This window comes from Triticum urartu, chromosome 3 (genome assembly GCF_003073215.2).
Source record: "Triticum urartu cultivar G1812 chromosome 3, Tu2.1, whole genome shotgun sequence".
NCBI classification, from domain to species: Eukaryota; Viridiplantae; Streptophyta; class Magnoliopsida; order Poales; family Poaceae; genus Triticum; species Triticum urartu.
The window spans coordinates 733,537,062-733,553,185 of NC_053024.1; the positions used below are offsets into that span (position 1 = coordinate 733,537,062).

The window sequence follows — 16,124 nt, forward strand, 5'->3', positions numbered from 1 at the left end:
ATTTGTGAATAGTTACTTTTGTTCTTGAGGTCGCGAGAGAAATCTTGTTGCAAGTAATCATGTGAACTTGATATGTGTTCGATATTTTGATAGTATGTATGTTGTGATTCCCTTAGTGGTGTCATGTGAACATCGACTACATGACACTTCACCATACTTGGGCCTAAGGGAATGCACTGTGGAGTAGTTATTAGATGATGGGTTGCGAGAGTGACAGAAGCTTAAACCCTAGTTTATGCGCTATTCCGTAAGGGACTGATTTGGATCCAAAAGTTTAATGCTATGGTTAGATCTATTCTTAATACTTTTCTCGTAATTGCGGATGCTTGGGAGGGGGTTAATCATAAGTAGGAGGTTTGTTCAAGTAAGAACAACACCTAAGCACCGGTCCACCCACATATCAAATTATCAAAGTAGCGAACACAAATCAAACCAACATGAGGAAAGTGACTAGATGAAATTACCGTGTACCCTCAAGAACGCTTTACTTATCATAAGAAAACGTTTTGGCCTGTCCTTTGCCTAAAAAAGGATTGAGCTACCTTGCTGCACTTTTGTTACCATTACCGTTACTTGCTCGTTACAAATTATCTTGCTATCAAACTACTCGTTACTTATAATTTCAGTACTTGTAGACGTTATCTTGTTGAAAACCGCTTGTCATTTCCTTCTGCTCCTCGTTGGGTTCGATACTCTCACTTATCGAAAGGACTACGATTGATCCCCTATACTTGTGGGTCATTCAGGCTCTTTTCTAACGCCGTTTCCGGGGAGTGAAGCGCTCTTGGTAAGTGGAAATCGGTAAGGAATTATTACTATGTCCTGGAATTTATTGTCACTTGTTACTATGGAGAACAATCCTTTGAGGGGTTTATTCAGGGTATCTTCACCTTGACCGGAACCACAATTAATACCCCCAACCTACTGCACCTATTGAAAATATTGGTTATGAAATTCCATCGGATATGATAGAATAACTGCTAGCTAATCCTTATGCAGGAGATGGAACTGAAGATCCTGATATGCACTTGATATATGTGGATAAAATTTGTGGAATATTTAAGCTTGCAGGTTTATCCGGAGATGAAGCTAAGAAGAAGGTTTTCCCTTTATCTTTGAAGGGAAAAAACATTGGCATGGTATAGGATATGTGATGATATTGGATCTTAGAATTGGAATCGATTGAAATTGTAATTTCACCAAAAAAAATTATCCTATGCATCTAGTTCATCGTGATCGGAATTATATATATAATTTTTGGCCTCGTGAAGGAGAAAATATCGCTCTAGCTTGGGGGAGGCTTAAGTCAATGTTATATTCATGCCCTAATCATGAGCTCTCAAGAGAAATTATTATTCAGAATTTTTATGCTCGGCTTTCTCATGATGATCGATCCATGCTCGATACTTCTTGCACTGGTTTATTTATGAAAAAGACTATTGACTTCCGGTGAGATCTTTTAGAAAGAATTAAACGCAACTCTGAAGATTGGAAACTCGTCGAAGGTAAAGAGTCAGGTATTAAGATCAAGTATGATTGTGTTAAATCTTTTATGAATACCGATGCTTTTCAAAAGTTTAGCACTAAATATGGATTTGACTATGAGATAGTAGCCTCCTTTTGTGAATCATCTGCTACTCATGTTGATCTCCCTAAGGAGAAGTGGTTTAAATATTACCCACCCATCAAAGAAGAAATTAAAACTCCATATAAGAGGGAGCAAAAGAAAGACTCCATAAAAGGAGGAAAAGGAAGACTCCATAAAAGGAGGAAACATGCACACACACATTAATCCGGATTGAAGGCTTTGTATGGATGAAAATTGTGTGAGATTGACATGCATGCATTGATGATTGACACATCAAAGAAAAGAAAATGGAGGAGGCCCGAGCTTTACATGGCTGGTAATCAAGAGGAATTTATTTCATCAGAGATGAGAGAAGAAAGTGGAGCTCATGCATTGCATGGGTCCGGCTAATTACGCATGCATCAATAGAGAAGGGCAATTAAGCGGGATTGTAGGAGGCACGCATGCATTAAAATCAAAAAAATACCTCCCTATGAGTCTAGCGGAAGCACGCCAAGATACCAGTTGCCGCTATTCTTTTTATTGGAAAAGTCGAATCATCGTGTTGCAAAGCCAGAAGGACGACGTTCGATGGTATTTCAAGTTAGAAGGACGACGTTGCAAAGCAGACCACATGAACACTGCAAGGATGACCGACGTTGATGTAAAGCCAGATGCATATCGTTGCGGCGTTGCTGAAAATTGGACCCGTGAATTTATAAAGCTAACTGAGTGTAGATTTTAATATTTTGTAGAAGTAAGTTTCCGCACTATAACGTCAAGGCTCGCTTTGTGGTAAATGCACTGATGATATACATTTGTTCTACATCCCGGTGTATGTCTCACTACCTTGCACTGTCCGATGCTATCATGTTGCGTTGATGGATGTTTTCATGAAGACGTCAATTTTCTCTCCTGTTGCAACACACGGGCCCTTTTGCTAGTATGTAATCATAACCAAAAGGCATCGGAGGTTCAATAAGTTTTTACATCCAATCAATTTCAAAAGTTGTCAGTCTGGTTGTCCATGCCAAAGGCCTCCTTCTTCAGATCCCAGCTCGGTTGTCCATGGCAAATACCTCACTCTTCGGCTGGTCCAACACCCTCCACTTGCATGAAGCGCTTCAACAAGCCTGTTGTCGGTGTCAAAACCGGTGGATCTCGGGTAGGGGGTCCCGAACTGTGCGTCAAGGTCGGATGGTAACAGGAGACAAGGGACACGATGTTTACCCAGGTTCGGGCCCTCTCGATGGAGGTAAAACCCTACTCCTGCTTGATTAATATTGATGATATGGGTAATACAAGAGTAGATCTACCACGAGATCAAGGAGGCTAAACCCTAGAAGCTAGCCTATGGTATGATTGTGTATGATGATGGTTCTCTCCTACGGACTACAACCTCCGGTTTATATAGACACCGGATAGGGTTAGGGTTACACAGAGTCGGTTACAATGGTAGGAGATCTTGAGTATCCGCATCGCCTAGCTTGCCTTCCACGCCAAGAAAAGTCCCATCCGGACGCGGGACGAAGTCTTCAATCTTGTATCTTCATGGTCCAGGAGTCCGGCGAAGGTATAGTCCGGCTACCCGAACACCCCCTAATCCAGGACTCCCTCAGTAGCCCCCGAACCAGGCTTCAATGACGACGAGTCCGGCGCGCAAATTGTCTTCGGCATTGCAAGGCGGGTTCTTTCCCGAATTCTATGTACCTGTACGAATAATGTCTGATTTTTATAGCGCTCCTCGGCTTCTGCGCCCAATAATGGCTGTCTTCCACGTGCTGAACGAATGCGAAAAGCCCAGCGCGTTCTTACATCCACACCCCTAGCCATACAAATGAGCCGCCTATTTAACGGCATGGGTATTTAGATCCGAACCGCATCTTCTCCTCTCCGCGAGTTATCATCAGAGCTTTCCCAGCTAAGGTCCATTCCAACATGGCCAGCCGCCGCAGCTCCTCCCCTCGCCCCTCCGGTCCTAAGCCCGGGGATTGGGAGAGTTGCACCATTCCGCATAGCGAGTTAGTGTCGCTTCAGGCCAAGGGATTCCTCCCTCAGGCATACATGGTCCCGGTCTGAGCCGGTCTCGCCACCTACCGTGGCGGAAAACAAGCGGAGAACACCCCCAATCCTTCTAATGGAGAACGGGTGTGCCTTGTTCCCTATCTGATAAGGGGACTAGGATTTCCAATCCACCCATTTCTCCGCGGGCTTCTGGAGTTCTACGGCCTCCAGCTGCATCATCTCACGCCTGGCTCCGTGTTACACATTGCGGGCTTCGTTGCCCTTTGCGAGCTATTTTTAGGCGTCGAGGCTCATTTCGCGCTGTGGAAGAAGATATTCTGCCTGGTGCCCCGTTCTCAAGAAGGGTCTATATACCAAGTGGACGGAGCCGAAGTATGGCGCATCGCCGGGACCGGATATCTATCCGGAACCCCGAAGAAGGCATCCGAGGACTGGCCTTCGGAATGGTTTTACATAGACGACGTCCCACTGCCGGACCCTATCCGGGCCGCTCTCCCTGAGTTCAACAGTGCTCCCTTGAAGAAACGCTTGAGCTAGCGCCCACGGAGCTCTCAGAGAGAAAACGACAGGGACGTCCTTTACCTGATGGGCCCTCGATCCGGACTCTGAAGAGGATCCGGACATATCGGTGGAGCTTATCGACGGGGTGTTTCATCAGCTAAGCAAGGACAACACCTTGGTCGCTATTGTCGCAGATTACCCCGGGTTAATCCCGGCCTCCCAGGTGACAGAAACCGGAGTCTTTATTCCCTTGAAGGGGATTCCATTTTCCTGTATTCCTGCGTTTCTAACAACAACCGTGTTTCACAGGGGAGATTCCCGAGGCGGGAAGGCGAACCTGCGGCGGCTAGCCCACGAGGGGCCGCAGGGCCCCGTGGGGAAAAAAGAGATGCAGTCCGGACCGAGATGCCGGTGCAAAGGTAACACATTCTCCGTTTCCGCGGTATTATTCCGCCAGGGCATATTAACGTTTGTGCCTTTTTCAGGACGAAGAGACCTCGCCGGACTATATCCGGAGAGGATGCCAATCGCGCTTCCACCAGCCAGGTTCCAGTGACCGGCGAGGAAACGGAGGCGAGCACAAGGTGTGCACCGGGCGCTCCTCCGACAGAGGATGCGGACAGGTTGTCTGCCACAAATTCTGAAGTGGAGAGTGCCATGAACCACAGGCTTTGCCGGACAATTTTACGCGACGCTTGTTTCTCCCAAGAGGCTTTAGATGCCTTTAATTCGGGAGATGCGTACCTCCGTGCCGCTCAAGATGGTTTAGCCAGAGCCACAGAGCAGTATGTGAAAGACATACGGGTAAGAAAATTTTGGTTAAATATATATATACCAGTAGCCCCCGAGACTTGAAACAGTTAAAGTAACTGATTTAAGGATCATATAACATGCATGTTCTTACCGAGAAGAACACCATGCTGTCCCAGGAGCTAGAAAAGTGCAAGGCCCAACTAGAGGCCGCACTAGCCGCAGCAGGGGAGCCTAAAGGGACCCCCTCAGGTAAGATACACTTTGAAATATTAGTATTGTGCAAATCTGGAGAAGCAAATCTGACAATTGATGTTGCAGATGGCGTCGGACTTGATCCGGAGAAGCAACAACTCTTGTGCCGGTTAGAGGCCGGTGAGAGTACGTTGACAAAGGTGAGGCGAGAGAAGAATGATCTCCAGGATGCCAACACCAAGCTGGATGTTGAACTTAAGGACGTTCGTGGCCAGCTGTCAGACTCCACGAAGGAGAATCAGCGGCTTCGATGTGGCATATTTAGTAAGTGCTTGAACGAACTTTGAAAAATGAGTTCGGCGAGGAAGTCGAATAACAGAGTATTGTCTGTAGGTATGCTCATAGGTCGTCCTGCAGTGGAGATGCCCGGTTCTAGGGTGACCTTTTTCCCGAACTCCTGCAACTGCACGAGCGAATTCGGCAGGTAATGCAAGGCGTTGCCCAAGCCTTATGGCCTGCCCACTCCACGCCCGATAGCCTTGGAGAGCTTGCGGAGAAGCTGAAGGGAGCTCGGCGGCGCTTCCGGTTGTGGAAGGTATCGGCCTGCCGACAAGGCGCTAGAGAGGCCTGGGCTATGATGAAGACCCGTTTTACGAAGTCTGGCCCAAACCATATGGCCGAGGTCGGACCGATGGGGCCTGACGGGAAGGAGATCCCTGTAAGCTTAGTGTACGACCAAGTGGAATTGGCCGCAAAGTATTCCCAGCAGGACTGTAAATTAGACAGCCTGTTAGATGGTATAGAGGAGGAATACAATCAGTCGAAATGACTATGTAATTTTGAATTGACATATGTAATGCCTTCTAGCCGGATTGTAGATCGTTTGTCGTTGCCGACCTTTTCGCTTCAACCTCGGGACCTGACTGTCCGGAGTGTGTCCGAATACCATAGCGGTTATACAAGAACCGTGGTATGCGTGGAGACCAGGCGTATGGGTCATTAGTGCTTTATCAGACAAGTGCCCAACTAGTTATGTTATATTACATGGTTAGTAAGAAACATCTTCCAGAGAGAATAGTTCCGTTAAGGGTTCCTTTTGCTGGGGAGGCATGCCCTAAAGTGCATGTCCGGACTGCGTGAAAGAAACGCAGAAAAAGCATCTGGGGGCGCATGAAAATTAATAAAAAGATCATCTTTATTCCACCGACCGAATATTCCCTTAAGAACGCTAGCTTTCGGCTTCACCCAGTCTGAGGTACACATCCGGCTGACCCGGCAGTAACAATCGCAGAGGTGCTCCCTTTACCACCTAGCCGAACAATCGGGAACGTAGGGGTAAGCACAGGAGCCAGGCAACCCAGCTTGGCCAAAACTTAAGTCATATCGATGCATATAATGGTGAAAAAAAGGTACATGCGGAAGTTTGACACATGTGTGGGGCATGAAGCCCGTATAAATAAGCTTCTGTTAAAGAAGCCCCCAGGTTAAATGAGCGCGAGTGCGCGTCATGTAGTGAGCCTTTTAAGGGCTATAAAGGAAAAAGAGGGGAAGGAGAGAAATATAAGACAGAAAAATGTAAAAAATGGACAGGGGAAGGAGACGAACACGGAGTCCGGCGCTAGGCATAGAATCTTCGGAGACGTGTGGCGTTCCACGGGTTCGGCTCGAGTCGGTTATCCGACGCATCTCGCAGGCGGTACGCTCCACCAGTCAGGACTTGGTCGATTATAAATGGACCTTCCCATTTGGGCTTGAGTTTGTCCTTTTTCTTATCCGGCAGGCGTAGAACTAGTTCGCCAACATTGTAATTTTTGGCCCGTACTGCTCTGCTTTGGTATCTTCGGACCTGTTGTTGATAAAATGCGGAACGGGCTTTTGCCACGTCACGCTCCTCCTCCAAGGCGTCCAGGCTGTCCTGCCGATCGAGCTCGGCTTCTCTTTCTTCATACATGCGCACTCTAGGTGAGTCATGAATTATGTCGCAGGGCAGAACTGCCTCTGCGCCGTACACCATAAAGAATGATGTGTATCCGGTGGTGCGATTTGGCATGGTCCGCAGCCCCCAGAGTACGGAGTCGAGCTCCTCTACCCAGTGCGTGTTAGATTCCTTGAGGGACCGCACTAGTCTGGGTTTGATGCAGCTCATGATAAGACCGTTTGCCAGTTCGACATGGCCATTGGTTTGTGGGTGATAGACTGAAGCATAGTCGAGCTTGATGCCCATGTTTTTGCACCACAGTTTTACCTCGTCGGCTGTAAAATTTGTACCGTTATCGGTTATGATGCTGTGGGGGACGCGGTAACGGTGTACAACCCCGGATATGAAGTCTATCATGGGTCCGGATTCAGCCGTTTTGACAGGCTTGGCTTCTATCCATTTGGTGAACTTGTCCACCATGACCAGTAAGTATTTTTTCTTATGGGTTCCACCTTTAAGGGGTCCGACCATGTCAAGCCCCCAGACCGCAAAGGGCCAGGTGATGGGTATAGTTTGGAGTGCGGTGGGTGGCATATGGCTTTGGTTGGCAAAAAGTTGGCAACCAACGCATCGTTGGACTAGGTCCTGAGCGTCTGCCCGGGCCGTCGGCCAATAGAAGCCTGTGAGGAAAGCCTTGCTAACAAGGGACCGAGCAGCAGCGTGATGGCCACCGAGTCCGGCGTGAATTTCAGCCAGAAGATTCCGCCCTTCCTCTCCGGAGATGCACCTTTGAAGGACTCCGGTAGTGCTTTTCTTATAAAGCTCCCCCTCATGGACTTTGTAGGCTTTAGATCGCCGCACTATGCAGCGGGCCTCATTTTGGTCCTCTGGGAGTTCCTGCCTAGTAAGGTAGGCTAGGAATGGTTCTGTCCATGGGGCGATAACCACCATTATTACATGGGCTGAAGGTGTAATTTCGTTGGCAGGACCTCCAATTATGTCAGGTTGTTCGGCGTCGAGTGGTTCGGCTGTGTCCGGGCTGTTAATTGCGGGTTCCCCCTCCCATGTTACGGATGGCTTGAACAATCTTTCCAAAAAGATGTTGGGGGGGGGCACTGCATCGCGTTTTGCTCCGATGCGTGCCAGGACGTCCGCTGCTTGATTATTTTCGCGGGCTATATGGTGAAACTCCAGCCCTTCGAACCGAGCTGACATTTTTAGGACGGCGTTGCGGTAAGCTGCCATTTTTGGATCCTTGGCGTCGAAGTCGCCATTTATTTGGGAGATCGCGAGGTTCGAATCCCCGCGTACCTCTAGGTGTTGAATGCCCATGGATACTGCCATCCGGAGACCATGTAGGAGGGCCTCGTATTTGGCTGCATTGTTGGAGTCCGTGTACATAATTTGGAGTACATATTGGACTGCGTCTCCTATGGGGGACGTCAAAACGACGCCAGCCCCCAGTCCGGCCAACATTTTGGAGCCGTCGAAATGCATGATCCAGTTTGAGTATGTGCCGTACTCTTTAGGGAGTTCGGCCTCCGTCCATTCTGCGACGAAGTCGGCCAATACTTGCGATTTTATAGCTCGCCGTGGCTTATAGGTTATGTCGAATGGGAGGATCTCGATGGCCCATTTTGCGATCCGGCCCGTTACATCGCGGTTATTGATAATGTCATTGAGTGGTACTTCCGAGGCTACTGTAATCGAACACTCTTGAAAGTAGTGTCGTAGCTTCCGGGATGCCATGAATACTGCGTATGCAATTTTCTGATAGTGTGGGTACCGTGATTTGCATGGAGTGAGGACAGTGGACATGTAGTAGACCGGTTTTTGAAGGGGGAATTTGTGTCCGTCCGTTTCCTGCTCGACGACGAGCGCTGCGCTGACAACTTGATGGGTTGCTGCGATGTACAATAGCATTGGCTCGCCGGTGTTTGGCGCGTCCAGGACTGGGTTTGTTGCCAATATGGATTTTATTTCATCGAGTCCGGCCGTGGCGGCATCCGTCCACTCGAAGTGTTCGGTGCGCCGTAAGAGGCGGTAAAGGGGCAGCGCCTTTTCTCCCAGGCGGGAGATGAAGCGGCTTAGAGCTGCCACGCATCCGGTTAGTTTCTGTATTTGTTTGAGGTCTTTTGGGACATCCAATTGTGAAAAAGCTCGGATCTTGGCTGGATTTGCTTCGATTCCTCTACCGGATACAATGAAGCCCAAGAGCTTTCCGGCTGGAACGCCGAAAACGCATTTTTCCGGATTGAGCTTGATGTCGTATTTTCGGAGGTTATCGAATGTAAGCCTCAAGTCGTCTACTAGAGATTCGACATGTCTTGATTTGACGACCACATCATCCACGTACGCCTCCACTGTTTTGCCGATCTGGTTTGCCAGACATGTTTGGATCATGCGCTGATATGTTGCGTCGGCGTTTTTTAGCCCGAAGGGCATTGTGTTGAAGCAGAATGGACCGTATGGTGTGATGAATGCCGTTGCGGCTTGGTCTGATTCTGCCATCTTGATTTGATGGTAACCGGAGTATGCGTCGAGGAAACACAATGAATCGTGTCCTGCAGTGGCATCGATAATTTGATCTATGCGAGGGAGGTGGAAGGGATCCTTTGGGCAGGCCTTATTAAGGTCTTTAAAATCGACGCACATGCGCCAGGATTTGTCCTTCTTTGGTACCATCACCAGGTTTGCTAGCCAGTCCGGATGTTTTATATCTTTAATGAATCCGGCCTCCAATAACTTGGCTAGCTCCTCTCCCATAGCCTGTCTCTTCGGTTCGGAAAAGCGCCAAAGGGCTTGTTTGACAAGTTTGAATCCTTTCTGGATATTTAAGCTGTGTTCGGCCAGCCTGCGTGGGATTCCTGGCATGTCTGAAGGGTGCCAAGCAAAAATGTCCCAGTTCTCTCGTAGGAACTCTCGCAGTACGGTGTCTATATCAGGGTTCAGTCGTGCCCCGATGGAGGCTGTTTTATTGGGGTCCGTTGGATGGACCTGGAATTTGACTATTTCGTCCGCTGGTTTGAAGGATGTGGATTTCGATCTCTTATCGAGTATCACATCATCCCTATTAACCGTGGAGCGCAGCGCGGTCAGTTCTTCGGCCGCAAAGGTTTCGGATAGTGCCTCAAGGGCCAATGCGGCTGTCTTGTTTTCGGCGCGGAGTGCTATGTCCGGATCACTAGCGAGAGTGATAATTCCGTTTGGCCCAGGCATCTTGAGCTTCATGTATCCGTAATGGGGTATAGCTTGGAAAACTGTGAATGCCTCCCGTCCTAATATAGCGTGGTATCCGCTTTTGAATGGGGCCACCTGGAACGTGACTTCTTCGGACCTGTAATTATCCGGCATGCCGAACACCACATCTAGTGTGATCTTTCCAGTGCAGCGCGCTTCCTGACTGGGGATTATTCCTCTAAAGGTTGTGCTGCTTCGCTCAATGCGGTTCCAGTCTATTTCCATCTTTTGGAGGGTTTCCTCGTAAATGAGGTTCAATCCGCTGCCTCCATCCATGAGTACCTTTGCGAGGCGACAGCCGTCCACTATGGGACTGAGGACCAATGCGGCTGGTGCTCAGGCTGTTCGGAATTTAGGTTCATCACTCGCGTTGAAAGTGATAGCAGTGTTACTCCATGGGTTTATTGTTGCTACTTGATAGACTTCGGTGAGGCTGCGGAGTGTTCTTTTTCGCATATTATTTGATGCAAAAGTCTCGAAGACTGTGAGAATGGTACTGGTGTCCTCGGGCTGGCTTTCTTCGGCCTCTGAAATTAGGAGGTCCTCGCCAATTTTGGCCACCTGCCGGAGTATCCAACATGCTCTAAGGCTGTGTGTTGGAGTGGCGTCCTCTGTACTGTGAATCCTACAGGGTCCATCAAGCCACCTTTCCAGTACGGTTCCATGCCCTCTAGAGGGTTTTGGCTTTTTGATATTTAATCCGGGTGCCTTACTGTGGTGCACCCTCTTAGTTCGGACGGGATTGCTATTCAAGGCCGGATTATCCCAAAATTTTATTTCGGTTTTCCAAGCGCTTTCCATCGCACAGTACTTTTGTACTATGGACGCCAAGTCAGCGAAGCGTGTAATATCACGGCGACTTATGGCGTTAAGTATTCCCTCGTCCGTGCAATTACTGCAAAAGATTGAAATTGCGTCTCCCTCGCAGCAGTCCTTTGTCCTGTTCATAACCAGGAGGAATCTGGCCCAGTAGTGATGTACTGTTTCTTCGGGCTTTTGCCTGATTTGGGAAAGATCGCTTATGATCGGGCGGGCAGGTGTCGTTGAATCTGAGACCTCACCCACTTTACGATTCGGAGGCCGAAGAACTTCCGAACTCCGAAGTCCGGAGTCTTGGATGTTGTCCGATGAGTCTAGCCCGTTGCCTGATTCTAAGCTCAGGTCTTGGATTGTATCCTCCCCTCCGCGGGTATCCGGCCTGGAGGGTTCGGGAATTCGGACGTAGCTAGTCCTTAGGATAGATGAAGGGTCGCCGCACTGCACCTCTACCACGGCAACGTGGTGGGTGACTTGGGGAGAGTTAATTTCTCTTAGATCGGGTTTAAGCCCAACCTGGTCGTAATTTGTAGCGACCCCCAGTGCGGCGATGCGATCCAAGAGCTCGTTTACGGAAGAGAGCTCCATCGGATCCAACTGCTCGGCGAGTTCTGAGCTGACGTGAAGGTTGCTTTCGATGACCCGAGAGGTCACCGTCGGCACAACGGCCGAACAGGCGGTCGTGAGAAAACCACCTAGCCAGAGGGTTTGGCCGACAGCCAAGGCTCCCTTAGTAATGGCGCCGTCTTTAAAGACGGGAAGAGGCATCCTTCCTGATCGCGACGGCACAGAGGAACTCTCAATGAAAGCACCAATGTCGGTGTCAAAACCGGTGGATCTCGGGTAGGGGGTCCCGAACTGTGCGTCAATGTCGGATGGTAACAGGAGACAAGGGACACGATGTTTACCCAGGTTCGGGCCCTCTCGATGGAGGTAAAACCCTACTCCTGCTTGATTAATATTGATGATATGGGTAGTACAAGAGTAGATCTACCACGAGATCAAGGAGGCTAAACCCTAGAAGCTAGCCTATGGTATGATTGTGTATGATGATGGTTCTCTCCTACGGACTACAACCCTCCGGTTTATATAGACACCGGATAGGGTTAGGGTTACACAGAGTCGGTTACAATGGTAGGAGATCTTGAGTATCCGCATCGCCTAGCTTGCCTTCCACGTCAAGGAAAGTCCCATCCGGACACGGGACGAAGTCTTCAATCTTGTATCTTCATGGTCCAGGAGTCCGGCGAAGGTATAGTCTGGCTACCCGAACACCCCCTAATTCAGGACTCCCTCACCTGCAAAGTAAGCTAGGACTATCTTCGCGCATCGAGATCTAAGTCCAATGTCTAGGAAAACAATGGATGATCAACAAGTTGCAACAAGCCACAAATCAATCAAATGATGAACACATAGAGCAACAAGCCACAAAACTTATAAGCTCTTGGATTGGCACTTCACAATGCCATTGGGATTTCACTTGATTGTAGAAACCACAAAAACCTGTTGACGCCTTCTTGAATGTTGTATCACTGATGGGTGAGCTACTTCACATTGCGTTGGTGGATCACTTCCTTGCGGTAGGTATTGTAATGCTTTTGCTAGTGAAACCAAACACACGCGGGCGCGCGCGCACACACACACAGACGTACACATTGCCAAAACGCCGCTCCGCTTCATGTTTGGGTCGCCTCCCGACAACCACGCAGGCTGTTGGGTGCACGTCTGCTGGGTGCACGCCTACTAGGAGTCCAAATGTGGATGTTCCTTCGCCTAGGAGCCATCCACTTATCTGTTTTCATAGATGCCTCCATTGTGGATAATGTTCATCATCGCCTCATCATCCTCCATTGTCGTGCTTGGATGAGGCATTGCCGTGAACAATGGCCGGGCACCGACTTTGCGGCTACTAGACTGGATGAACAGTCCACAATGGACATCCGTGACCGAATAAGCCCGGATGAGTCCAACTCGGCGACGTAGTCGGTATTGAGGTCCACGGTGAACAAGACTCGATGTCCTAAGGACGCAGAGTGCTGCACAAATTGTGCGTGTCAGTCGGACCAAAGTGATGGGAGGCGTAGTAGTAGGGTGGCTTCAAATGGGACGACCATGCCGTCGATTGCCCAGGCTGCACCAGAGTGGCGGCGCGCCGGATGAGTTCCGTCATGGATGGGTGCCGACGCACCTCCCACTTTCTCATCACCTTGTAGTGTCGGGCGTTTCTTTCCGCGGACGTGACCTTGCGAATGGCCACCACACTTTGGTTATCTGGCTCCGTCGGGATAACGATCATGTCCTTGGGTCCTCCTGCGGCGCCTCGAACATGAAGGTAGAACATGCATGAACGGTCCGGGGCGGTGACAATTGGGGCCGAAACAATGATGGAAATGTCCAAATGTGCAGGCTCCAGTTCGGGTTTTTGGGTGGGCCGGGCGTGACAAAATCCGACCTGACAGAGGTCCGGGCATGACAAAATCCGATTATATATTTGGTTCCGATTATAAGATTTCAGACATCCGGACCGGTCCAAACAAATTTGATGACCCGTGCTGGATGACCAAAAAAAAATGTTCAGACAACCGGATTCAAACATTTAAGGATGATTAGGTGATCTGCGTTTGGAATTGCCCTGAGCTAACACACCCTGAATGTTTATTCGTTTAAAACATGGAAACAGAAAATTAGCGGCAATATCTAGTGCTACTGATTTAAATACAAAAGCAGCTGGTTTGCCCGAGTGGTTAAGGGGGAAGACTTAAGATCTTCTGCAGTCAAGCTGCGCGTGGGTTCGAACCCCACAGCCAGCACTCTCTTTTTCTCTGTTTTTTTTACGTGTATATATTAACACTCTGAATCTCTTTTTCTCTGTTCTTTTTACGTGTATATATTAACACTCTGAATCTCTTTTTCTCTGTTTTTTACGTGTATATATTAAATTAAAGGAAGATTGTCTATACTAGCACATTATCATTTTTTCTATTATAATTAGAGATCGTCCTCATTAGTTGATGTTTCTTTCAAAACCCCAGCAATCTAACTAGTACATTTTTGTGGTAGTGTCCAATATCAAAGGGTTCTTCACAACTCATCCTATATACTCCCTCCGTCCCAAAATATAAGAACGTTTTTGACACTAGCAAGTGTCGAAAACGTTCTTATATGCTAGTGTCAAAAACGCTAGTGTCAAAAACGTTCTTATATTTTGGGATGGAGGGAGTACCTTAGCAAGTGGTCCCAACTAACATTTTATCTTGACATGCAAACAAGTCACGTCATCATACAATTATGAACGCGATAAGTCTCAATTCAACATGCAACCATGCATGAGAAAAGAACCACCATCACGTGGTGCGACCATGCATGAGATTTTTTTTCATTCTATATTATTCCCTTATATTTTTATAGTTATACACAATCAAATATAACAAGTCGTATGTAATTTGAATTTTGTTTCACGTGGTATTAATCTAAATATTTATATTCCACACAATCAAATCTTATTGAAACATATTGCAACCGATTGCCACATCAACGCTTGGGGTATCATCTTAGTTAATTGAACACGCGAGGCTGCATGCTGGAGGAAAATCCTGGACCACCATTTTAAGATGCAGAACCACATACGTACTGAGAATACATGATAGCATACAAGCATGCGGAAATTATGTTTGGCTCCCGAGCTCCATGTAGCCCGGCTTTCAAATTTTTTACAACTCTGACTTTTAAGGTCCAAAACATTCTGAAAAAAAAACACACATACCAGTGGATGTATACTTTTTTTTGAACTGCCAATGGATGTATACTATTTATCTGTAAAATTCATGGTGAATATATTTTCATGGGAGCTACAGGAAAATGACAAAATCATGTGTTTCTATCGCACGTACATCCACTATAAAAACACATGATTTTGTTTTTTTTTGTACAGCTCACACCAAAACATATTTTATAATATAATTTTATACACATGCAGTTTACATCCCCAAGTACCTGTGTATTTATTTTCATATTTTTTTTAAAAAAATTGACTTTCAGATTTTTAAAAAAAATTCTGGTCCCAGGAGGCAAAAATCTTCTCTGACAAGCATACGTGTTTTAGGCTTTTAGCAGCCGTACATACTTTTTTCTCTGACTGAAACAATACTCAGGGAGATATAAGAAGGTCGTGACTAGAGACATCTATGGAGCCAAATCTGCACCCGAGTGAATCGCGCCGGGATCAAGGGTCAAAGAGAAGGATTTTATGGGAACCCCGGCCCAACTCTTGTGTCCGAACCAAACTCGTCGCCGATGACTGAACCGAGCTCTAAATACCAATTGTCAGGTCGTAACTACAGTAAAACTTAGAGATTTTGGTGGTCGATGGCAAGAGAATTACGAAAAAATTGGATACATCTAAGGGCCAACCAGAAAGGTGGCTAAGTTTTCTTCAATACAGGCAGAATGAGCTTGAAGGCTCTAGATCTATGGATTTATAGTTTTACTTTTTGATTATGAACTAACTGTATCTTTTGTTCCCATCGAGTTCTAGATCCGGGATCCTTAGTCACTAGGCAAGACCTCTCCTAAAGTCCCTTAACACAGGACCCTTCTAAATGCTATAGCACGCTTTTAAAACCATGGTTATGGTCTAATTATACAATCTAGCTTCTTCCAATTATCAATATACATAGGTAGTCTTTCTAGTATGCAACGTATATAGTGTATTCCACTGGTAATCAACCGGCTTCCTTGAGCATGCGAAGGCTAAAAAAAGGCCCTAGTACACCTACGGTTTATTACGGGACTTCTACGGGGAGAGAGAATATTCCCTTACCTAATCTCCCCCCCCCCCCCAATGTTACACTCAGGGCCCCTTCAAAGAGTGTTACGGGGTCCTTCCTTAAATTCTCTCAATGCCCCACCTGATTTTCAGCTGGGTGGGGTCCCTCACACCCCGTTAATCAAGTCAAAACATACTTCATAACAAGCTCATAACTGTCCGTGGATGTAGCATCCCCCCTTCCCCCCCCCCCATTTCCCTTCCTATCCCCCCCCCCACAATGGTTCACTCAGGGCCCCGTCAAAGAGTGTTACGGGGTCCTTCCTTAAATTCTCTCATGCCCCACC

The 16,124-nt window shown here is 47.6% G+C and overlaps 1 non-coding gene across 1 annotated transcript; it reads left to right on the forward strand.

Annotated features, from left to right (window-relative positions):
• The first annotated feature begins 13,738 nt into the window (after positions 1-13,738).
• Positions 13,739-13,822, forward strand: TRNAL-UAA. Its single transcript has one exon. It is a non-coding gene; the product is annotated as a tRNA-Leu (tRNA).
• Positions 13,823-16,124: the final 2,302 nt, after the last annotated feature.